Source organism: Pinus tabuliformis, chromosome 6, assembly GCF_031772625.1.
Source record: "Pinus tabuliformis cultivar Carrire ecotype Pingquan chromosome 6, CPIR1, whole genome shotgun sequence".
In the NCBI taxonomy this organism is placed as follows: domain Eukaryota; kingdom Viridiplantae; phylum Streptophyta; class Pinopsida; order Pinales; family Pinaceae; genus Pinus; species Pinus tabuliformis.
In genome coordinates, this window is record NC_142292.1 from 912,245,281 (window position 1) to 912,271,599 (window position 26,319).

Below are 26,319 nucleotides of genomic sequence, written 5' to 3' on the forward strand. Positions count from 1 at the left end.
ACTTGTGGGGGTGAATAAGTAGTGTGACATATTATCATTTTTTTGCTTTTATTACTTCTCAACTGAATCACACACATGTTATTACAATAAGCCACAATATGTTAGAAGCATATGAGTAAACAATAAACATGTAAACATATAGGCATCATATAATAATTGCAAACCATCAAAGAAAAACCAAAAAAATCATCATCACCCATGAGAAATAAGATATCCAGAGGAAACATTTTCACCAGAGAAAAACAACCCTATCTACTATTGCAATACTCTGAATATTCTATTAACAAAAATATGTCTTTTACATAGATGACTGACTCCCATCAGTAAGGATACCGAACCTCATATACAATCAATTGACTCTGATAAGCCTAGAGATTCGATTCTACTGATCAGATCAAAATAGCATGTTGTCCATGGATCTAAAGACAACTACCGATTTAAAGACACCATTATAAATCGATCCTCACCCAACTCTAATTGGACTATACAACTACCATTGGATTGAGAAACTATTCCTTTCACTGAAACTTTGCAATCACTCCTCCACATCCATGAAGTCACTGCTCATCTACGTTGCATGGATCATGTTCCATATATTTTCACACTTGATCCCGACACTTTTTTCTCAACTTGATTCAGCTCTACAATACGATTTCCAACAACAAGACAATCTCATCAAATCAAAATAATACTGCAAATATGCTTTGTCCTCCAACAAAATAGTGTCCACAATCTATCTAATAAAAACTGAATAATACATCAACCATAATATCAATACCCTCACTGCAAAATATAATTGTTTCATAATACAATCAACAACATAATACACTATGGCTATGTTCTAAATGCATTAGCAGCTCCTACAAAAACAAATGTGAGGGTCACAAAAAAAATATACTACAACAACATGCAAAAATCTCCAAACAATCTTTGCTACAACATCCTCAAATTTGATATGAATACTGATGCACTGGTTATGAAATATTCTCCATTAACTACCATTACAATCACTCATTGGTTCATTTATTGTCTCCAATAGTTTTGAATCATATTCACTTTATGCAACCTTCTCTTACACACAAGCATACTCAACCAACCAATATTCAACACAAAAATGATGTATATAAAATTCACTGGGAAAAATTCATCTATAGGTTGGGATGAAGAGTGAACAAGGTGGACAGAGTCTAACCATAATCATCACTACTTGTGCAATAAAGGTGTTCACACACAATGTAGGAATTATTCAACCATTTTTTACCTTGACTAGTTAATTTAGAAGCTCCCACAAATTACCAAGCTGATTTTTTCCTGATCTGCACAAGGAATGCAGAGAAATTCACTTTAAGGACATATATGTGACTTTCCTTCATTAAACCTACATATACATGAGTTTCCTTCAAAAGACCTATGTATGCCTCTCAAAATTGAGTTTTCTCAAGAGTTTTATAGCGTCAATCTTACATCTAATCAACTTTAAACTTCTAAGAGTTATTTATCTACATGGGGGGGGAATCTCCTAACATTGTATCACCTCAGAAAACCCATAACAAGCCTCTAATAAACATTAAAAAATTCTCCCAGGTGTCACTGCCAAGTTAACCTAAAAGGCTAACAAACATAGGGTTGACAAAATTGTCAATATGTCCTCTACTCTCCAGAAACATCTGCACAAGTTGTAACACCTCTAACAAGCCTGCAATACATTATAGCACATCTCCATCATAAACATAAGGTGAACACACTAAAAAAATTCATTAAGTGTACCATCATCATAGGATCAATATCAATTCCAACACATGCCAACATGAACCAACTACTCCATCAACAATCTACATCATCATAAGTCGACATAAGTGCATGAACTCATCATGTTGATATCAATGCCAACACAATCAAATCAATACCAACTTCCCGAGTTGCAACCATGCTATAACTACTACATAGGGTTGACAACAATGCCAACATGAGTTATATTCCATCATGAACCAATGCCAACTTCAGACAGCTGGAATTATGCACTCCAAAATACCTAAAATATCCATCTTTAGCATTGATCGCAACCACACACAACCTTCAGACCAATCACCTCTATCATTACCCCTTTGATATCAATGGAAAAGGGTCAAATCCCACTGATAAGGCAACAAAAATAAAGCACAAATATTGAATCAATTAGAATTTCTGAAAGGTAATGCCTATCAACTAATAACCATACTCTCCACACCAAAAACAATAAACACATAAACCAATCAACATTAAAATTTGCAGACCAACCAACTATATTTAACAATAGCAGTAATAAGCAAATATGAGGCAACCATATAAGCATCAATTAACATCATCATATAGTATGCAACAACGTCCACATGAGGCAACCATGCACAATCTACACTAGAACTACATAGCAGAGACTACGAAATATCTCTTAACATTATGTGACACCAAGAATCCAAATGGTAATAGCATAGTATGAGGTGCAACATGAAGACCTCCAATTGGACCATAATGCCTACAATGCATGACTGAAGTAACAAGAGAAAATAATGATCCCCCTGAACACATGGCATATCCAAATTGTAGTGACTGCTTTCAATGCAATATTTGCTTCCTTTCCAAGAAAGAAGCACCATGTCGACCAAGACTCCACATGATCATGAATGATGACATGTTACATTATACCTACATGGCTATAGTAGTGATACAAAACCTCATACATAGTCTCTTATGACCATAAAATGACCTCATCACTGATGACTAAATGAACCAAATATACATACAGTAGAGTACATGGTTTCATGAGAATTTTACATGGATATATCAATGAAATACATAGTTGCTATAATCATATCATATGGAACAATGACTCAAATACATGAAATATCATGGTTGTTACATCATCATTAGCCCACATAAGTGGCTGTAAAATGACTCCATAAACATTCCCATCTCCATGATGACTCAACTCATAAAGGAAATGACTCTCAACCGACATAAAATGATGAATCAATAAAAAATATGTGGTTTTGATAATAATCATATGAAAACTCATAGATGACAGGTCCATGTCTCATGTCATCTTTATGCATCTTGTAACAATTATCTCCTTCTATATATGGTTGTGCCTTTCTTTTAATCATGAAACATATATAAATAAACTACAAATATCTTAGTGAAAAGAAAGAATAATATGCCAAATATCGCATGTAAATATCATACCATGCATAGGTCACCATCAGCTCAACATACCTCCAATAGACATGCTGATCCTATGGAACTAAAAGTGCATGAGGCTCAAATGAACTCATCATATGATGCTACAACATATTATAGTCATCAATCTATCATACGCTCCCTCTAAGGTTATACACCTCTCATGAACTCTACATTCCTCTTGTAAATATGTAATAAACAATTATGGACTGTAGGAAGGGATGATCTTCACTACTTGAATACTTTCTTCTTCATTTTTCTCCACGTGGTCTTTGGCTTCTTCTTTTCCTCCTTGACTTTTTTGTGTTAGGTCCTCTTTGATTTTCTTTCTTTTGTGAATTTTGGCTTATGTAATGGGGAAAGAAACAATCTCTTTCCATATGGACAAATTTATGACATCTCTAGCACTCCACACATCCAAGATATGTATCAATAGGATTAGATCTCCTGTTGCTCATGCTAGATATAGACCTTACATGAAATTTGCTTCTTCTCCATTGATTAGATCTATAATCACATGCTTTATGTCCAAACATGTTACATAAATAGAAATAACCCTAAAAAGCATGATTGTACCTGTAGGTTAATCTCCTTGGCTATTGGTATTGTTGCAAGCTCTGTGGATGCAATCTGTACACTCTGCTCCTATAGTTATCTACAACATTTCCATGATTTTGACAGATGTAGAATTGTACCTCATGCATCAAAGGAACAAAATGACTTTGCTTCCTTTGAAATCTTATAGAGATACCATGATATTCCCTTGGAGAAAAAATGTTTCTGAATATAGTAGCTCCTTTATATTTTATGCTTTGTGGTTGTTACGTCTTCTATGTGACTTACCGCTAGTTCTTCTTATTATTTCCTTAGTTTTTACTCTTGTTTTTGTTATTTTTTGCTAACATATTCTTAGGTTATTCTTTGGAATTTTTACTTACATGCAAACTAGACTCACCCTTTTGAAGTCCAAGACCATATTTAACCAATGGTGATCTTTGGATCTCAAGAAAATTGGGCAAGGCCACAATACTCTTCTCAATCTTCATCTTCTTTCTCAAGGAAACCACTTCATCTTCTAACTTCTAACACCTGTTTCCCTCTCTTCGTATCGCTTCCTCATACCTTCCTCAACATTTACTAATTCTCCAACTTAATCTTTAAAATGATCATCTCCTCCTTGAGTTTGGACTCCTTATCATCATATATCTGCAATATTTTTTCTTGATTCTTGCTTGTAATTTTTAGTCTTAAATTATCAACTCTAATAATATTAATTTCATTCTCATCTCCACTAGGAATTTCAACATGATTAAAATCTTAATCCTCAAAATTGTAACTCAAAAGAAAATCATTAACAATTATACCTTTGGATTCATGATCTTTTGATTTTTTTCAAATTGTTTTTTGAACTGCTTGCCCAAGGAAAATGGCACTCTTGTGGCTGAGCTTACTTATTTTGATGTCAATTCCATTTCTGAAATTGTCTCCTCATGTTCTTACCCATTTTGAAAAAAATTCAAATTTTCCACCAACAAAACCTAGTTCTACTCTCTAGCGATCAATCTACAATCAGGAGCCCCTCTCTCATAGCAATTTTTGGAAACCTTTGACCACTAGTGAGAGGGGGGGTTGAATCAGTAGTGTGACTTATTATCAATTTTTTTGTTTTATTACTTCTCAACTAAATCACACACTTATTATTGTAGAAAGTCATGATATGTTAGCAACATATGAGTAAAAAATAAACAAGTCATCATGTAAGCAACATATAAGAAATGCGAGCCATCAAAGCACAACAAAAAAAAATCATGATCATATATGAGACACAAGATATCTGGAGGAAAGCCCTTCACTGAAAAAACCACCATTGCTGGTATTGTCCTTCTATGACTCTTCTGTTAAGAAAAATATGTATTTTACATAGATTATGATCCCTATCAATGAGGAGACACAATATCATACAAAATCCACTAACTTTTATTAGCCTTGAGAATTGATTCTACTAATCAAGATGGAAGACTATGTTCTCCTTGGATCTATGGACTACCATTTGCTGAAAGCCACCATGATCAATCAATCTTCACCAACTACCATTGGATTGAGAAATGGTTCCTTCCTTTAGAACTTTAGAATCACTACTCAACATCAATGAAGTCATTTCTCCTCTACTCTACGTGGACCTCATTTCATATATTTTCACATTGGATCTCAAGAATTTCTTCTCAACTTGATTCATCTTTGCAATGGAATCTTCAACATCAAGACAATCTCATCGAATCAAAATAATACCACAAATACGTTCTCTACCCTAGAAACATAGTGGCGACAATCTATCCAATAAAAATAGAATAATACATCAACCATCATATCAAAACCCTCATTGCAAAATATAACTGCTACATAATATAATCAACAACATAAGACACTATGACTATGTGCCAAATGCATTATTAGCTCCTGCAAAAGAAAATGTGAGATTCATGAACCAAATATACTCCAACAACATGAAAAAACTCTCCAAACAATCATTGCTACAACAACCTCAAATATGATCTGAATACTAATGCACTGCTTCAAAAATCTGCTCCATTAACCACCATTACACTCACTCACTGAAGCATCTATGCTCTCCAATAGTTTTGAAGCATACTAACTCTATGCAACCCTCTCTTGCACATAATCATAATAAACAAACCAATAATCAACTCCAAAATTATGTATATAAAATGTGTTGAGATAAATTCATCTGTGGGCTTGGATGAAGAGTGAACAAGGTTGACAAATTACAACCATAATAATAACTACTTGTGCACTAAAGGTGTTCACACTCAATGGAGGAATTATTCAACCATTTCAAACATTAACTAATTAATTTATAAGATTATGTGAATTACAATGTCTATTTTTTCCTGATTTGCATGAGGAATGCGGGGAAATTCACTTTCAGGATGTATACATGGATTTTCTTCATAAAACCTACATATACGTAGATTTCCTTCATAACACTTCCTATGCAACTCAAAACTAAGTTTCCTCGAGAGTTTTTTAGCCATGATAATGAATTTGATCAACTCCAAACTTCCAGGGTTTGTTTATCTACTTTAGGGGGCATCTCCTAATGTTTTATAACATCTAAAACCCCATTAAAAACCTTTGATAACCATGAAAAGATTCTCCCAAGTGTCACTGCCAAGTTGACCGAAAAGGACAATAAACAAAGGGTTGAAAGAAATGTCAACAAGTCCTCTACTCTTGACAAACATCCACATAAGCTAGAACACCTCTAACAGACTTGTAATACATTATAATACATCTTAACATAAGACCAACACACTATAACAAGTCATCAAGTGTGCCATCATCATAGGATCAATATCAATTCCAACACATGCCAACATGAACCAACTACTCCATCAACAATGTACTTCGTCATAGCTTGACATAAGTGCATGACCTCATAATGTTGACATCAATGCCAATAGAATCAACTCAATTTCAACTCCCCTAGCTAAATTCATGTTACAATGGAGGCACCCAAACATAATCTAGGCTACATAAGGTTTACATCACTACAACATGAGCTAGCTACCATCATGAACCAATGCCAAGATCAGCTAGATGAAACCAGTCACACCATAATGCCAACAACAACCCCCTTTGGCATTGATGGAAACCACACACAACCTTCAAACTGATCTTCTCTTTCACCAACCCTTTGACGTCAATGGTAAAGGGTCAACTCCATCTAATAAGGAAACAAAATTGAAGCACAAATACAGGAGAAACCATCATTGTTGAAAAGTAATGCATATCAACCAATAACCATACTCTCTACATCAGCAACAAGTAGCACATAAATGAGTAGAAATTCAGATCATCACACCAACCAACTACCTTTAGTAGTAGCAAAAATGAGCCAACATGCTGCAACGTTACAAGCATCAATGAGCATCATCACATATTATGCAACAACATCCACATGACATAACCACACACAATATCAATAACAATTACATAGTATAAACTACCAATATCTCTAAACATAACACGAGGCCAATAATCCCAAGAATTATAGCATGAGATGAGGCACAACATGAACACCTCCAACCAGACAATAATGCCAAAAATATATGCATGGAGTAACAAGAGCAAATAATTCTCCCCATAAACAGATGCCATCTCCAAACTGTAGTGACCACTTCTGCTGCAACATTTTCTTCCTTGCAAAGAAAGAAGCACTAGGTGGACAAAGAATCCACATGATCATGAATGATGACATAATACATTATACATACATGGTTATTGCATCGATTCATAACCTCATATATAATTTATTATGACCATAACATGACCTCATGACTCATTACTAAATGGCCGAAAGATACATATAATAATGTATATGCCTTCATGAGCATTTTACATTGATGTATCTTAGAAATGCATATCTACTATAATCATCTCCAATGTACCAATGACTCAAATACATGAAATATCATTATTGTTACATCATCATTTGCCCATAAAAGTGGGTGGAAAATGACTCCATGAACATTCTTATCACCATGATGACTCAACTCACTAAGGACATGACTTTCAACTAACATAAAATGATGAATAAAAAACAAATACATTGGTGTAATAATAATCATATGAAAACTCATACATGGACGGTCCATCTCTCATTTCATCTTTATGCATTTTGTACCAATGATCTCCTTCTATGAATGGTTGTACCATCTCTCCAATGATCTTGTCAATAAAACCAAAAACATTTATATAGTTGAAAAAATGTACTACCTTTACTCAAAAAACATATATAAAGCAACTACAAGTATCTTAGTGTCACTGCCAAGTTGACCTAAAAGACCAACAAACATAGGGTTGAAAAAATTGTCAATAAGTCCTCTACTCTCTAGAAACATCTTCACAAGTTGTAACACTTCTAAAGGACTTGCAATACATTGTAGCACATATCCATCGTAAACATAAGACGAACACACTAAAGAAATTCTTTAAGTGTGCCATCATCATAGGATCAATATCAATTCCAACAAATGCCAACATAAACCAACTGCTTCATCAACAATCTACATCATCATAAGTCGACATAAGTGCATGACCTCATCAGGTTGATATCAATGCCAACACAATCAACTTAATGCCAACTTCCCCAGTTGAAACCATGCTATAATGAAGACACCCAAGCATATGTTGGGCTACATAGGGTTGAAATCAATGCCAAAATGAATTATATTCCATCATGAACCAATGCCAACATCAACTAGCTGGAATCATGCACTCCATGATACCTAAAATCTCCCCATTTAGCATTGATCCCAACCACACACAAACTTCAGAAAAATCACCTCTATCATTACCCATTTGACATCAATGGAAAAGGGTCAACTCCAACTGATAAGGCAACAAAACTAAAGCACAAATACTGAAGCAATTAGAATTTCCGAAATGCAATGCCTATCAACTAATAACAATACTCTCCACACTAATAACAGGAAACACATAAACCAGTCAACATTCATAAAGGGATACCAACCAACTATCCATAAAAATAGTAGTAATAAGAAAACATGAGGCAACCATACAAGCATCAGTTAACATCATCATATAATATGAAACAATGTCCACATGAGGAAACCACACACAATCTATGATAGAACTACATAGTAGAGACTACGAAATATATCTAGACATTACGTGACGCTAATAATCCCAATGGTCATAGCATAGTGCCAGGCGCAACATGAACACCTCTAATTGTACCATAATTCCTACAATGCATGACTGAAGTAACAAGAGAAAATAATGCTTCCCCTGAACACATGGCATATCCAAATTGTATTGACCGCTTTCACTCCAACATTTTCTTCCTTGCCAAGAAAGAGGCACCACATTGACCAAGACTCCACATGACCCGTACTGATGACATATTACATTATACATAAATGGCTATAGTAGTGATAGAAAACCTCATACATAATCTTTTATGACCATAAAATGACCTCATGACTCACGACTAAATGAACAAAAGATACATACAATAGAGGACATGGTTTCATGAAAATTTTACATCGATATATCAACGAAATACATAGTTGCTAGAATCATATCCAATGGACTAATGACTCAAATACATGACATATCGTTATTGTTACATCATCATTAGCCCACATAAGTGGATGCAAAATGACTCCATAAACATTCCCATCTCCATGATGACTTAACTCATTAAGGACATGACTCTCAACCAACATAAAATTATGAATCAATAAAAATATATGGTTGTAATAATAATCATATGAAAACTCATACATGGTTGGTCCATGTATCATGTCATATCTATGCATATTGTCCCAATTTGGTTATACCTTTCTTTTTAACAAACTTGTCAGTGAAACGAAAAACATATATATGGTTGAAAAAACTGTACTACTTTCACTCATAAAACATGTATAAATAAACTACACATATCTTAGTGAAAAGAAAGAGGAATATGCCAAATATCGTGTGTAAATATGTTGTTGCAACATCTTATACTCATCAATCTGTCATACACTCCCCCTGAGGTTATGCACCTCTCAGGAACTTTGCATTCCTCTTGTAAATATGTAATAAATAATTATGGACTGTAGGAAGGGATGCTCTTCGCTACTTGAATAGTTTTTGTTTTTTTTCTCCACATGGTATTTGGCTTCTTCTTTTCCTCCTTCACTTTCTTTGTGTTAGGTCCTCTTTGATTTTGTTTCTTTTGTTAATTTTGGCTTGTGTAATGGGGAAACAAGAAATCTCTTACCATATGGCCAAAGTTATCACATGTCTAGCACTCCACACATCTAAGATATGTATCAAGAGGATTAGATCTCTTGTTGCTCATGATAGATAAAAACCTTGCATGAAATGCACTTCTCGTCCATTGATTAGATCTGTAATCACATGCTTTATGTCCAAACAGGTTACATAAATAAAAATAACCCTAAAAACCGCGATTATACCTATAGGCTAATCTCATTGGCTATTAGTATTGTTGCAAGCTCTGTAGATGTGATCTGTACACAATGCTCCTATAGTTAGCTGCAACATGCCCGTGCTTTTGACAGTTGTACAATTGTGCCTCATGCATCAAAGGAAAAAAAGGAATTTATTTCCTTTGAAATATCGTAGAGCTACCATGATATTATTTTGGAGAAAAAATATTTTTGAATATAGGAGCTCCTTTATATTTTATACTTTGTGGTTGTTAGGTCATCTACTTGACTGACCTCTAGTTCTGCTTGTTACTTCCTTGGGTTTTACTCTTGTTTTTGGTATTGTTCGCTAACAAATTCTTATGTTCTTGTTTGAAATTTTTACCTACATGCAAACTAGACTCACCCTTTTGAAATCCAAGACCATATTTATTTGATGGTGATCTTTGAATCTCAAGAAAATTAGGCAGTGCTAGAGTAGTCTTCTCCATCTTCATCTTCTTTCTCAAGGAAGCCACTTCAACTTCTAACTTGTGACACTCGTTTCCCTCTCTTGGTACTGCTTCCCCATACCTTCCTAAACCTTTACTAATTTTCCAACATATTCATTAAGCTGATCATCTCCTCCTTGAGTTTGGCCTCCTTATCATCATATATCTGCAATATTTTTTCTTGATCCTCTCCTTCAACTGTTAGTCTTAAATTATCAACTCTAAGAATTTTAATTTCGTTCTCATCTCCACTAGGAAATTTAACATGATTAAAAATTTAATCCTCAAAATTGTAACTCAAACGAAAATTATTAACAATTATAACTTTGGATTCATGATCTCTTGATTTTTGTAGATTGTTTTTTGAACTACTTGCACAAGGAAGATGACACTCTTGTAGTTGAGCTTCCTTATTTTGAAGGTGATTCCCTTTCTGAAATTGTTTCCTCGTGTTGTTACCCATTCTGAAAAAGAAATTGAAATTTTCTGCCAGCAAAACCTAGATCTACTCTCTAGTGATCAATATACAATCAAGAGCCCCACTCTCACACCAATTTTTTGAAACCTTTGACCACTAGTGAGAGGTAGGGTGAATGCGTAGTGTGACTTATTATTAATTGTTTCGTTTTATTACTTCTCAATTGAATCACAAACTTATTATTGCAGTAAGTCACAATATGTTAGCAACATATGAGCAAACAATAAACATGTCAACATATAAGCAACATATATGAGATGCAAGCCATCAAAAAATAAAAACAAAAATCATCATCACACATTAGACACAAGATATCTGGTGGAAAACCCTTCATTGAGAAAAAAACCACCATTGCTAGTATTGTCGTTCTATGACTCTTTTGTTAAGAAAAATATGTATTTTACATAGATGACGACCCCTATCAATGACGAGACACAATATCATATACAATCAGCTAACTTTGATTAGCCTCAAGAATCAATTCTACTAATCCGGATGAAAACTATGTTCTCCATGTATCTATGGACCACCATCTACTGAAATCCACCTTGATCAATCGATCTTCACCAATTACCATTGTATTGAGAAATGGTTCCCTTCGTTAAAACTTTAAAATCACTGCTCAACATCGATGAAGTGATTTCTCCTCTACTCCATGCGGACCTCATTTCATATATTTTCACATTGGACCTCAAGAATTTTTGCTCAACTTGATTCAACTTTACAATGCAATCTTCAACAGTAAGACAGTCTCATCATATCGAAATAATACCACAAATATGCTCTCTACCCTAGAAAAATAGTGGCCACAATCTATCCAATAAAAATATAATAATACATCAACCATCATATCAGAACCCTCACTACAAAATATAATTTCTACATAATATAATCAACAACATAATACACTATGGCTATGTGCCAAATGAATTATTAGCTCCTGCAAAAGAAAATGTGACATTCACGAACAAAATATACTCCAACAGTATGAAATAACTCTCCAAACAATCTATGTTACAAAAAACTCAAATATGATCTCAATACTGATGCACTGCTTCAAAAATGTGCCCCATTAACCACCATTACACTAACTAACTGAAGCATCTATGCTCCCCAATAGTTTTGAAGCATACTAACTCTATGTAGCCCTCTCTTACACATAGTCATACTAAACAAACCAATAATTAACTCCAAAATGATGTATATAAAATGTTTTGGGAGAAACTCATCTTTGGGCTCATATGAAGAGTGTAGAAGGTTGAAAAATTACAGGCATAATCATCATTACTTGTGCACTAAAGGTGTTCACACTCAATGGAGGAATTATTCAACCATTTCAGGCATTAACTAATTAATTTATAAGATTACGTGAATTACTTTGTCTATTTTTTCCTATTTTGAATGAGGAATGTAGTGAAATTCACTTTTAGGAAGTATACATGAATTTTCTTCATAGAACCTACATATACAGGGATTTCCTTCATAACACTACCTATGCCACTCAAAACTAAGTTTCCTCAAGAGTTTTTAGCCCTGATCTTGAAATTGATAAACTCCAAACTTCCAAGGTTTGTTTATCTACTTGAGGGGGAATCTGTTAATGTTGTATAACCTCTAAATACCCATGAAAAACCTTTCATAACCATGAAAAAATTCTCCCAAGTGTCACTTCCAAGTTGACATAAAAGGACAACAAACACATGGTTGAAAAAACGTCAACAAGTCCTCTACTCTCGACCAACATCTACATAAACTATAACACCTCTGATAGACTTGCAATACACTATAGCACATTTCCATCATCAACATAAGGCCAACACACTAGAACAAGTCATCAAGTGTGGTATCATCATAGGACCAATATCAATTCCAACACATCCCAACATGAACCAACTACTCCATCAACAATGTACTTCATCATAGCTTGACATAAGTGCATGACCTCATAATGTTGACATCAATGCCAACACAATCAACTCAATGTCAACTCCCCCAGCTAAAGTCATGCTACAAAGAAGGAACCCAAACATAATCTAGGTTACACAGGGTTTACATCATTACAATATGAGCTAGCTACCATCATGAACCAATGCCAACATCAACTAGATGAAACTAGTCACACCATAATGCCAAGAATAACCCCCTTTGGAATTGATGGTAACCACACACAACCTTCATACTAATCTCCTCTTTCAATAACCCTTTGACATCAATGGTAGAGGGTCAACTCCATATACTAAGGAAACAAAACTAAAGCACGAATACTTGAGAAACTAACATGGTTGAAAAATAATGCATGTTAACCAATCACCATACTCTCCACACCAGAAACAAGTAGCACATAAATGAGTCAACATTTAGATCATCATACCAATCAACTACCCTTAGCATTAGAAAAAATAAGGAAAAATGCTGCAACCTTACAAGAGTCAATGAGTATAATCAGATAATATGCAACAACATCCACATGACATAACCACACAAAATATCAACAACAACTACATAGTAGCAACTACCAATATCTATTAACATAACACGATGCCAAGAATCCTAACGATTATAGGATAGGATGAGGCACAACATGAACACCTCCAACTAGAAAATAATGCAAAAAGTGTATGGTTGAAGTAACAAGAGAAAATAATTCTCCCCCTAAACACATGACATCTCCAAACTGTAGTGACCACTTTCACTACAACATTTTCTTCCTTGCCAAGAAAGAAGCACTAGGTGGACAAAGAATCCATATGATCATGACTAATGACATATTACATTATACATACATGGTTGTAGCATCGATACATAACCTCATATATAATCTCTTATTGCTGTAACATGACCTCATGACTCATGACTAAATGACCAGAAGATACATACAATAATGTATATGGCTTCATGAGCATTTTACATTGATGTATCAAAGAAATTCATAGCTACTATAATCATCTCCTATGTACCAATGACTCAAATACAAGAAATATCATTATTGTTACATCATCATTATCCCATAAAAGGGGGTGCAAAATGACTCCATAATCATTCTTATGACCATGATGACTCAAGTCACTAAGGACATCACTCTCAACTAACATAAAATGATTGACCAATAACAAATACATGGTTGAAGTAATCATCATATGAGAACTCATTTATGGATGCTCCATGTCTCATTTCATCTATATGCATATTGTACCAGTGATCTCCTTCTATGCATGGTTGTACCATCCCTTTAACCATCTTGTTAGTAAAACCAAAAAAAAATATGTAGCTGAAAAAATGTACTACTTTCACTCAAAAAACATATATAAATAAAATACAAGTATTTTAGTGAAAACAAAGAACAATATGCCAAATATCAAATGTAAATCTCATACCATGCATAGCTCCCTCTGGGCTCAATATAACACCAATTGACGGGCTGGTCCTATGGACCTGAAAGTGCATGATACTAAAATGAACTCATCATATGCTACTACAACATCTTATACTTATCAAGATACAATACAGTATCCCTAAGGTTATGCACCTCTCATGAGCTGTGAATTCTGATTGTAAATATGTAAGAAACAATCATGTACTGCAGGAGGGTATTCTCTTCAGTACTTGAAGAGATACTGCTCCTTCTTTCTCCACATGGTCCTTGGCTACTTGTTTTCCTCCTTTACTTGCTTTGTACTAGGTCCTCTTTTCTTTTGTTACATTTATCGATTTTGTCTTCTATAACAAGGAAATAAAAAATTTGTTACCATATTGATGTAGGTTTACCCTTGCTTACACCCACAATATGCATATAAATGCATAAATGCATTGTCCCAGGAATTTAACTCACAAAGGAGTCAAATCTTCAACCATTAAATGGTTAAGGCCTCTTTATCCATTCCTTTATATCGGAACTCAATCACCCCGCCTAAACCTCCTATCAGAACTTTATCAACCCTCGAGCCTTCTTATAAGACTTTGATTAAAGCCTTTCATTAATCCATCCTATCGGGACCTTTAAACCTTCATAACCTTCATTATCCCTTTAATGCCCACATATAAGTAACCTTCCCCTTCAATGAATTGGTTACATATGTTTTATCGCATGAAATAATCTATCACCACTCTTTTCCTTTATACACCTTTTACAAAGGAAAACTATGCAAACCTACCATTTTTCGCCTCTGTACGACTTCTTCACATTTACCGAGGCTACCTCTATCACAATCGCTATTGGCTCTTCCACGGGTCATACATACATGTATGCCTCACCACTTCTTTGACTCTGATATGCAACTATCATAATAGTTAACATATGTTCTAGCCTTAAAAGACTTGGCACAACACTTTCACGAATACAAAGGAAAACCTTGCTCGAACCCTTTGTTCGGACTTCAAAAACAATTGACCCGGCTCTATATATCCGTCAGGTCTGCTCTTCGCTCTGACCCTTTCTGCAGCTCCGATCTTCGAAACCTTCGATCATCAATCAACGCTTTATCACTATCGGCGCATCGGTATTCCAATAACAACTAGCTCTTAACTCCTATAATTGCGAATTAGCGATCAAATCGCGACCGTCGATCTAGTTTGCGATCTGATGATTGTGATTAACTCATGCAATCACATTTGGCTCAACCTCAAGGCCAGACCCCTTCCACTTCCATGCGCTGATCTGATGTCCTTACATACCCGATATGGATATAGGCCACTCTTTATAGGATTTCAAGTCCAGATTTCAAATCCAACTATGTTTTGCAGTCATTTTTAGTGTAAGTTGAGGTTTTTGCTTGTGGGCCAAAATTACATAAATAACTCCACCGATGTGATATTCCACTTCCTCCTCAGTGACATCATCTGGCCAACTGATCTTCCAAATCCAACGACTGCTTAACACTGACACTTTACTCCTTCGCTCCTCCTTTTTACTTAGTTTTTATGCTAAGTCTTCAGTTCTTCTGTGGTTTTGCTCTTCTTCAAAGGTTTCGGCCCTTCTGTTGTCTTACTGTGAAATTCCTCCTAAGCTTGGCTTTAATCCCTCTAATGGATTCAAAGACCCATTATGGTCCTCTGAATCACTGTTCTCTTGCGTAGTTCTTTAGAATTCTGCCTTTTTCTTCTGCTGCTCAACTACCTCTGAGCTTTACTCTTATGCGAAATCTCACTTCGCTATTTCACCCCAGAGCTTCCCTCTGTTCCTCAATTGGGTTCAAGGATCCATTCATGCTTCCTCTAAATCATTTTATTCCTCTACGTCCTTCAGAATTCTCTCTACAACCTATTACAGAGCCTAGGAATTCACAAGTAGTTCATTCATGAAATACTCTTCAACACACTGACACAGTTAGGAATAAACATCTATATATATAAATATGAATAGTCAATTACATATCCGAGACTCTGTGTCTCACACAAGACTTTTCTTCAATATTGTGGCCTCTTGAGCTCTGCCCATAGGCTTACATTTATGCCAGAAAGTTATGTTGAACTATTCCTGGTTTGAATCCTAAATCCTCCTAACTAACTCCTAAATCCTCTATCCACTTCTACTTCAATTAACTCCTAAACGCTCTCTCTCGTCCCTCGAATCATGAAACTGTTTTAAGAGTCCTGATTGACTTCTATCTCTTGTCATTTATTCACCTCTCATGTTCTCATTTAGTTCAGATAATTTACAAATTCCCCTCACTATGTAATTAATTTCTCTTTTATGCACTCAAAAGCCTAATATTACATCAATTTATCACTTAGGAATCCAACTTCCTAAAAATACAAGACCCCTATGTTTACTTAATTACAATGATTTTCCTTGGGCTGAATACTCTTGTTTCAGACTCCCAAAGTAGAAAATATTCATGATCTCCTGTTCATGTGTCTCTTCATCTTTGTCTTCCTGGATCCCATACTTTGTTTTGTAATCTCCCAAATGTCTTGTTCCTTTGCTACTGCTGCACTTCTGCTGTCTTTTGCTCCATCTTCTTCTTATTATCAGTTAGGTTCAAACTCTAATTGATCATGCTTCCTTCCCCTACTATTTTCCTCCATTTGGACTGCTTCATCATCAACTTCCACATTTCTTCAATCTCTTTTTCTAGTACATCCTTGGACTGGTCCATGTTCTTCTTCTTACTTCTACCTCCTTCTCTTTGTTTGAGGTTATTACTGTTATCCACTAAATCCTCAAACTGTTGCTAGTTACTTCCACTTTGTAGCTGTTGGTTTACTTTTTCTTCTTCTTTTGCTCTTGTTCCAACTTTTGCTATGCTTACTATGCTTACTTTTGTTGTGACTCTTATGCTGACTACCTCCCTTTTATCCTTACCTTCTCTCATGATTATTTCTGCCTGCACTAAATCATGACTGTCCAACATTCTCTCTGGCAATTGAGCATCTCTATTCCATGGAATGAATTCTTCCACAAAATCTTCTTCTTTCATTTTGATTTGGCTATTCATCTGTACCAAATTCCTCCAGCATCTACAACTAAACCTGCACTCACAAAACACTTGTTAAAATAAAAAAAGTAAGACTTTTGTGCCTTATCTTCCTTTGGTAACAATTCAGTTTGCTGCCCTGTTTCTTCCTCCTCTGTCAACACATCAGTATGCTATTTTGAATCCTCAAATGAACTCATGAGACTGTCAACTAGTCTCTCTTCCACATCATCTGCTCTAATGATGTCTTCCTGCTTTTGTCCATCTTAGTGAACTCCTTCTTTTGCAGTTTCAATCTGCTAAATTTTCATTACCATATCCTTTTTCTTATGATTTTCATTCATGACAATTCTTTTGTCTTCCTTTTCCAACAATCTATCTTGAACATCTATCCTCTCTTTTTCCAACTCCCTTCTTTGAAAGTCTAATTTTCTATATAACTAAATAATTTCAATTGGAGTAGATTTCGGAAATTTTACACAATTCTCCGTACCTTCCTTTGACAAATCATCATATGTCCTTTTTCCTTTTTCTAAGTCTTTTGCATAGACTTCTTCCTTCTTAACATCTTTCAATAGATGTCCTTCTCTTTTTCTGACTGTCTGAACAGCTTCCATGGCTATTTCCATTGTGTCTATCACCATGGTGGATTGATGATCGTTTACTATGTTTTCAGCTAACATAGTCTCTTCTTCAAGTTTTCCTTCAGTCTCTTGCTGTTTATATTCCCCAAGAGCTATCCTTGTCTCACCATCTACATTAAAATTCTCCTGCATTTGTTTTACATCCATAGACAAACTATCACTCTTAAAAACATAAGACCCTATGGTCCCACTTGATGGTTTAGCCATCATATATCCTTGTGGTTCTAAATCCTTCATATGATTAAGAAATTCTTCGATGGTCTACTCTTCAATCTCCTCTAACCATTCACCTAGTTTCTTGATATCTTCCCCCAACTGTATATGAGACCTATCTATCTCATCTTCTTTTAGAACAGAATTTAGATACTTCTTGCCTTCTTCCTCCTTTATGACAATATTAGAAAATTGTCTTTCTTTACATGTTTCACCTGGAAACATATAGAAATTGTCAAATTTAAAACCAGGTGACTCTTTGGCCTCACTTAAAGCTTCACTCTTCAAGTCTTCATCTTCAATCAACATCTCCTCATGCTATTTTGAACTATCCCAATAGTCCATCAGATCATCACTTGATCTCCATCTTTTAGCTTTAGTGTAGTCTTCACTTTCTTCGAGAATTTCTCCCTATTCTGGTTCACAAATCGAATCTTCCATTTCTAACTCAACTTCCTTGAGTTTTTCCATCAACCACCTTACTTGTTTTTTCTGTAGCCTTCCCTGCATCTCATGCCATTCCACTGGCTTCTTCCTTAATACCCAACCTTGTCTCTGGTTTTCCTCAAGTATTCTCCTTAATGCATCGAGTTGTTCTTTTAACTCTACAATCTCTTTGTCAATTTCCTCTTGACTCATCCTCTTGCCATTTGCCTTGGCATCCTCTTTCTTAATCTTTCTTCTGCTGTGGCTTCTCTCTAAACCTTTGCTATGACTATCAGTAGTCATCTTCTTCTCCTCTTTCTTCATGAGCTCCTTACTCATCTGCAATAAGCCTCTACAACAGCTAGTCCTCCCTGCTACAATCTTACCTCACTAAGCTCTCCTCACTCGGTCTTTTGGTAAGCACTAGTCCTTTGTCTGGAACCTCCTCCTGAGCAACACCTTTGCTCCTTCTAGGCTTCTACAATTTCTCACTCTCTCTTGAGAACACTTCAACTATCCTCTCTATCCAATTTCTTGTTGGAATCTTTACGTTCATTACCACTTTTTCTTTAGAGTGTTTTCCTTACTATGTCTTCAAGAACACATCTGGTTCTCCTCTCACAGCTTCTCTTTCTATCCTTTGCTGAGATGCTTCATCTACACCCACAATCTTCAATTTCAATTTAAAAAAAAACACACTATCTTACCTCCAAGATCTATGTATGATCTCATTCTCCCATTCTCTTGCACCTTGAAAGGATTGTCCTATGTTTGGTCTCCAAGTCCTCTTTCCTTCAGAACTTGTAATAAGCGATCTTTCTCTCTCTTTTCTTCAAGGAATCCTTTATTCCTATCTACTCCAAGCGTCTACTGGAACTACTACAATTTCCCAAGAACTTCGAAAGTTCCCCTACAATCTTGTATTGTAGCCTCTATCATTCATCAATTAACTTATGCACATTACCTTCTTCTGTGTGCAAACTCATTTTCATAGGAAATTTTTCTCCGCTCTGATTACAATTCTGCTCTGATACCAAATGATGTAGGGTTACCCCCTCTTACAATGACAGTATACATATAAATGCATAAATACATTCTCCCAGGAATTCAACTCACAAAGGAGTCAAATCTTCAACCATCAAATGGTTAAGGCCTCTTTATCCATTCCTTTATATTGGAACTCAATCACCCCACCTAAACCTCCTATTGGAACTTTATCAACCCTCGAGCCTTCTTATAAGACTTTGATTAAATCCTTTCATTAATCCTTCCTACCACGACCTTTAAACCTTCATAACCTTCATTATCCCTTTAATGCCCACATATATGTAACCTTGGACCCTTTAATGCATTGGTTACATATGTTTTATCACATGAAATACTCTATCGGTGCTCTTTTCCTTTATACACCTTTTACAAAGGAAAACTATGCAAACATACCCTTTTCCACCTCTGTATGACTTTTGCACATGTCCCAAGGTTGCCTCTATCGCAATCGCTATCGGCTCTTCCACAGGTCATACATACATGTATGCCTCACCACTTTTCCAACTCCGATATGTGACTATCAGAATAGTTAACATATGTTCTAGCCTTAAAAGGCTCAGCACAACACTTTCATGAATGCAAAGGAAAACCCGTTCAAACCCTTTGTTCGGACTTCAAAAACAATTCACCCAAATCTATATATCCATCGGGTCTCCTCTTCGCTCCAACCCTTTCCACGACTTTGATCTCTGAAACCTCCGATCGTCGATCAATGATTTATTGCTATCGATGCATCAACACTCGAATAACCACTAGCCCTTAACTCCTCTGATTGTGAACTAATGATCAAATCACGACCATCGATCTAGTTCACGATCCAACGGTTGTGATTAACTCACACGATCACATTTGGCTCAACCTCAAGGCCAGACCCCTTCCACTTCCATGCGCCGATCTAATGTCCTTATAGAACTGATATAGATATAGGCCACTCTTTATAGGATTTCATGTCCAAATTTCAAATCCGACTATGTTTTGCACTCGTTTTTAGTTTAAGTCGAGGTTTTCTCTTGCAGGCAAAAATTACATAAATAACTCTATCGATGCGATATTCCGCTTCCTCCTCAGCGACATCATCTGGACCATTGATATTCTAAATCCAACGGCTACTGAACACTAACACTTTACTCCTTCACTCCTCCTTTTTACATAACTTTTATGCTAAGTCTTTAGTTCTTCTGTGGTTTTGCTCTTCTTCAAAGGTTTTAGCCTTTCTGCTGTTTTACTACGTGATTCCTCCCGAACTTGGCTTTAATCCCTCTAATGGATTCAACGACCCATTATGGTGCTCCGAATCACTCTTCTCTTGTGTAATTCTTCAGAACTCTGCCTTCTACTTCCGCTACTCATCTACCTCTGAGCTTTACTCTTTTGCAAAATCTCACTTCACTATTTCACCCGAGAGCTTCCCTCTGTTCCTCAATTGGATTCAAGGATCCATTCATGATTCCTCTGAATCATTCTGTTCCTCTGCGTCCTTCAAAATTCTATCTGCAACCTGTTATAGAGCCTACGAATTCACAAGTAGTTCATTCATGAAATACTCTTCAACACACTGACAGAGTCAGGAATAAACATCTATATATATATAGTTAATTACATATATGAGACTTTGTGTGTTGCACAAGCCTGTTCTTCAATATCGTAGCCTCCTGAGCTTTGCCTGTAGGCTTGCATTTATGCTAGAAAGTTCTGTTGAACTAATCCTAGTTCGACTCCTAAATCCTCTATCCACTTCTACTTCAATTAATTCCTAAAAGCTCTCTCTTGTCCCTGGAAACATGAAACTGTTTTAAGAGTCCTGATTGACTTCTAACTCTTGTCATTTATTCACCACTCATGTTATAATTTATTTGAGAGCATTTACAACTTCCTCTCACTATCGAATTAATTTCTATTTTATGCACTCAAAAGCCTAATATTACATTAATTTTTCGCTTAGGAATCCAACCTCCTAAAAATACATGACCCCCTATGTCTACTTAATTACAATGATTTTCCTTGGGCTGAATGCTCCTACATCACATATGGCCAATGTTATGACATGTGTAACACTATAGATGGCTAAAATATGTAGCAAGAGGATTAGATCTCCTACTTCCCATGCTAGATCTAAACCTTCCATGAAATGTGCTTCTCCTTTTATTAGACCTGCAATCACATACATTATTGACAAACAGGTTATATGAATAGAAATAACCATAAAAACCATGATTATACCCATAGGCCAATATCCTTGGTTGTTGATATTATTGGAAGCTATGCTAATGTGATCTATACACTCTACTACTATAGTTAGCTGCAACATGTCCATAGTTGTGATAATTCTAGAATTGTACCTCATGCTTTAAAGAAATAAAAGGACTTTGTTTCCTCTGAAATGCAATAGATCTCCTAAGATATCTTGTTGGAGCAAAAGTTTTTTTGAATGTAGGAACTCCTTGAGATTTTCTTCTTGGTTGTTGTTGGTTTTTCTTCTTTCCTTGCAACTGGTTCTGCTACTTATTTCTTTGGTTTGTAGTCTTTCTATTGGTATTGTTTTCCATAGGCTTCTTGGGTTCTTCTTTGGTACTTTTGACTGCATGCGAACTAGACTCACCCTTTTGAAATCCAATACCAAATTTATCTAATGGTGACCTTTGGATCTCAAGAAAATTATCTAAGGCCACAATACTCTTTTGCACCTTCTATTTCTTTCTCAAGAACACCACTTTATCTTCTCATTTCTCACATCCATTTTCCTTCTCTTGGTAATGCTTCCTTATACCTTCCTCAACTTTTTCTTATTTTGCCAAATTAATCTTTAAGCTGATGACGTCCTCCTTGAGTTTGCCCTCCTTATCATCACAGATCTCCAATAATTTTTCTTGATCCTTGAATGCAGGTGTTAGACTTGAAATCTTATATCTAATAATTTCATTCTAAACTCCACTACGAAATTCAACATGATCAAAATTTGAATCCTCAAAATTGTAACTCAAAAGAAAATCATTAACAACTATACCTTTGGATTCATGATCTTTTTATTTATGCACATTATTTGTTGAACCGCTTGCACTAGGAATATGGGACTCTTGTTGTTGAGCTTCCTTATTTTGAAGGCCATACCTTTTCTAAGATTGTTTCCTCTGTTTCTTGTCCATTTTGAAAAAAATTGCAAAATATTCGGCAACAAAACCTACATCTAATCTCCATCTATCAAACTATAATTAATAACCCTACTCTAATACCAATTGTTGGAAACCTTTGAGCACTACTAATAGGGATGGTGAGTCATTAGTGTGACTTATTGTCAATTTTTTCTTTTTATTACTCCTTAACTGAATCACACCCTTGTTACTGCAGCAACACATAATATGTCATAAACATATAAGTAAACAATAAACATGTAAACATATAAGGAACATATAATAAATGAAAACCATCAAATCACAACTAGAAAAAACATCATCACACATGAGACACAAGGTATCTAGTGGATAACCCTTCACTGAGCAAACAAACACCCTTACTACTGTTGTGGTTCCCTAAATCTTCTATTAAGAAAAATATGTATTTTACATAGATGACTAACTCGCATTAGTTAGGGGACCTGAACTCATCTACAATAAGCTGACTTTGATCAACCTAGAGACTTTATTATACTGATCAACTTGGAATACCATGATCTCCATGGATCTATGGACTACCATATGCTGAAATCCAACACAATGAATCAATCGTCACCCAACTCTTATTGGAGTATCCAAATACCACTGGATTGAGAAACTATTTCTTTTGTTGAAACTTCAGAATAATTTCTCTGCATCCATGAAGTCACTAGTGCTCTACTCTATGTGGATCTCATTTCATATATTTTCACACTGGATCCTGATATTATCATCTCAACTTGATTCAACTTTCCAATACGATCTCCAATAAAAAGAAAATCTCGTCAAATGAAAATAATACCATAAATATGCTCTATACTGCAACAAAATAGTGGCCAAAATTTCTCTAATAAAAGCTGAATAATATATAATACATCAACCATAAAATCAAAATGCTCACTACAAAAGATAATTGTTGCAACATACAATCAACATCATATGACACTATGTCTATATGTACAATGCATTAACATATCTTGGAAAAATTAATGTGGGATTCACCAATAAAATATATTCCAACAACGTATAAAAAAAATCTCCAAACAATATCTGCTACGGTAGCTTCAAATATGATCTGAATACTAATGCCCTACTTCAAACATCTACTACATTAATTGCCATTATAGTCACTCACTAAATCATACATGCTCTCAAATAGTTCTGACGCATACTCACTTTATGCAGCCTTATCCTACACACAATTGTCATCAAACAACCAATACTCAACTCCAAAATGATGTATATAAAATGTGTTCAGAAAAAATCATCTTTTGGCTAGGATCGGGCTAAAGGTTCCACTGTGGGTGTGCTCGCTTATGAGTGAATAGATGTCTTCAAGTGATGCACTTGAGGTGACGGTGGAACTGACTCTAGGGGTAATGGTTGTCCCCATGGGATGTAAGGATAGGTCAATGCATTTGGTGAGGTGTTCCTTTTGATCTCAACACAATATCTCTCTAGTTGTAATTTCTAGCCTCATTGTCTAAGAATGCACAAGGTTGAAAAATATTACGATAATTATCACTAGTTGTGCACTAAAAGTGTTCACACCCAATGTAGGACTTATTCAACCATTTCGAAACATAACTAATTGATTTAGAAGTTTCCAAAAATTACCATGTCCAATTTTTCCCGATCTGCGAGAGGAATGCAGAGAAATTCACTTTCAAGATGTATACATTACTATCCTTTAGAAAACCTATGTATGTTTGGGTTCCCTTCATAATACATACGTAGGCCTCTCAAAACTTAGTTTTCTTAAGAATTTTTAAGCCCTGGTCTTACATTTGATCAACTCCAAACTTCCATGAATTCTTTATCTACTTATGGGGGCATCTCCTAATGTTGTAGAACCTTTGAAAAACCATGACAAGACTTTAATAACCATGAAAAAAGTGTCACAAGTGTCAGTACCAAGTTAAACTAAAAGGACAATAAATATAGGGTTGAAAAAACTGTCAACAAGTCCTCTACTCTCCACAAACATCTACACAAACTACAACACATGTGATAGACTTCCAATACATTATAGCACATCTCCATCATCAACATGATGCTAACACATTTAAACAAGTCATCAAGTGTTCCATCATCATAGGATCAATAGTGATTCTAACACATGACAACATAAACCAACTACTCCATTAATAATCGAGATCATCATAGGTTGAATTAAGTGCATGTTCTCATAAGGTTGACATTAATTCCAACACAATCAACTAAATGTCAATTCCCCCAGGTACAACAATCCTTCAATTAAGGCACCCAAACCTAATCTATGCTACATAGGGTTGAGATCAATGCCAACATGAGTTAACTTCCATCATAAACGGATGCCAACATCAGCTAGGTAAAACCATGCACACCATAATGCCAACAATATTTTCAAAAAATTTGTATTAGAGATTACAATTATTTGATATATTTTTCTTATTCGATAAACTAACATAAGTTTTGTATAATAATTTTAGAATAAACTAGAGTTTATCATCTTGATCTTTGTCTCTATATAAACCTTTCTCATTCTACAAATATATTTTCCTAAATTTGCAAACCATGCTTATAGTGCTAGATGGAAGGAAAATAGAATTGCATTGTCATGCACAGACTTTTGAAAGAAAGTTTCGTGGTTGAGCCTCATTTTTTTAAACATTATTTTACCATTAAAAAAAACTGCAATTTCATGAATAAGACATGCCACATTCAATAGTGTATGCCTTTGAAGAGGTATCCTACTTAAATCACACTCTTTATCACCTTCAATTGATTCCATCAACATTTTTTATTAGGGAACCAATGCATTGTGCTACCCAAGTGAACCACAAAGTGAGCATATTGAAATTATTCATTATAATTGATGTAAGTCAAAGACTTCGGGGCTTTGGCTAGGACTGGACTTATTGGCTGCCATCAAGATATTTTGGGGAACATTAATAATGTTAGAATTGATTTTGAAATAGATTTTAGGAAATTTTTAATATAGATTTTAGGAATATTTTGGGAATATATATTCAATTTATATAATTATGCATATTAATAATTAATTATTAGATAATAACATAAATTTTCCTATCCATATTGCATTGAACCTAAGCATGTTGTAGAAGTTGCTGTTAGAAACTGCTATTAGAAACAGCAAAAGGCTCATTGTTTTTTAACGTTAAAGCATTTTCTAATCTTAATGTGACCCGATCTAATCTTAAAGCATTTAGATTTTATCCTAAAGCAGTTTCTAATCTAAAGCATTAGATCTTAAGCGTTG

The 26,319-nt window shown here is 35.1% G+C and overlaps 1 pseudogene; it reads right to left on the minus strand.

Annotated features, from left to right (window-relative positions):
* LOC149261899 (receptor-like protein 4) overlaps positions 1-26,319 on the minus strand; it is a 62,000-nt pseudogene that overhangs the window by 14,616 nt on the left and 21,065 nt on the right.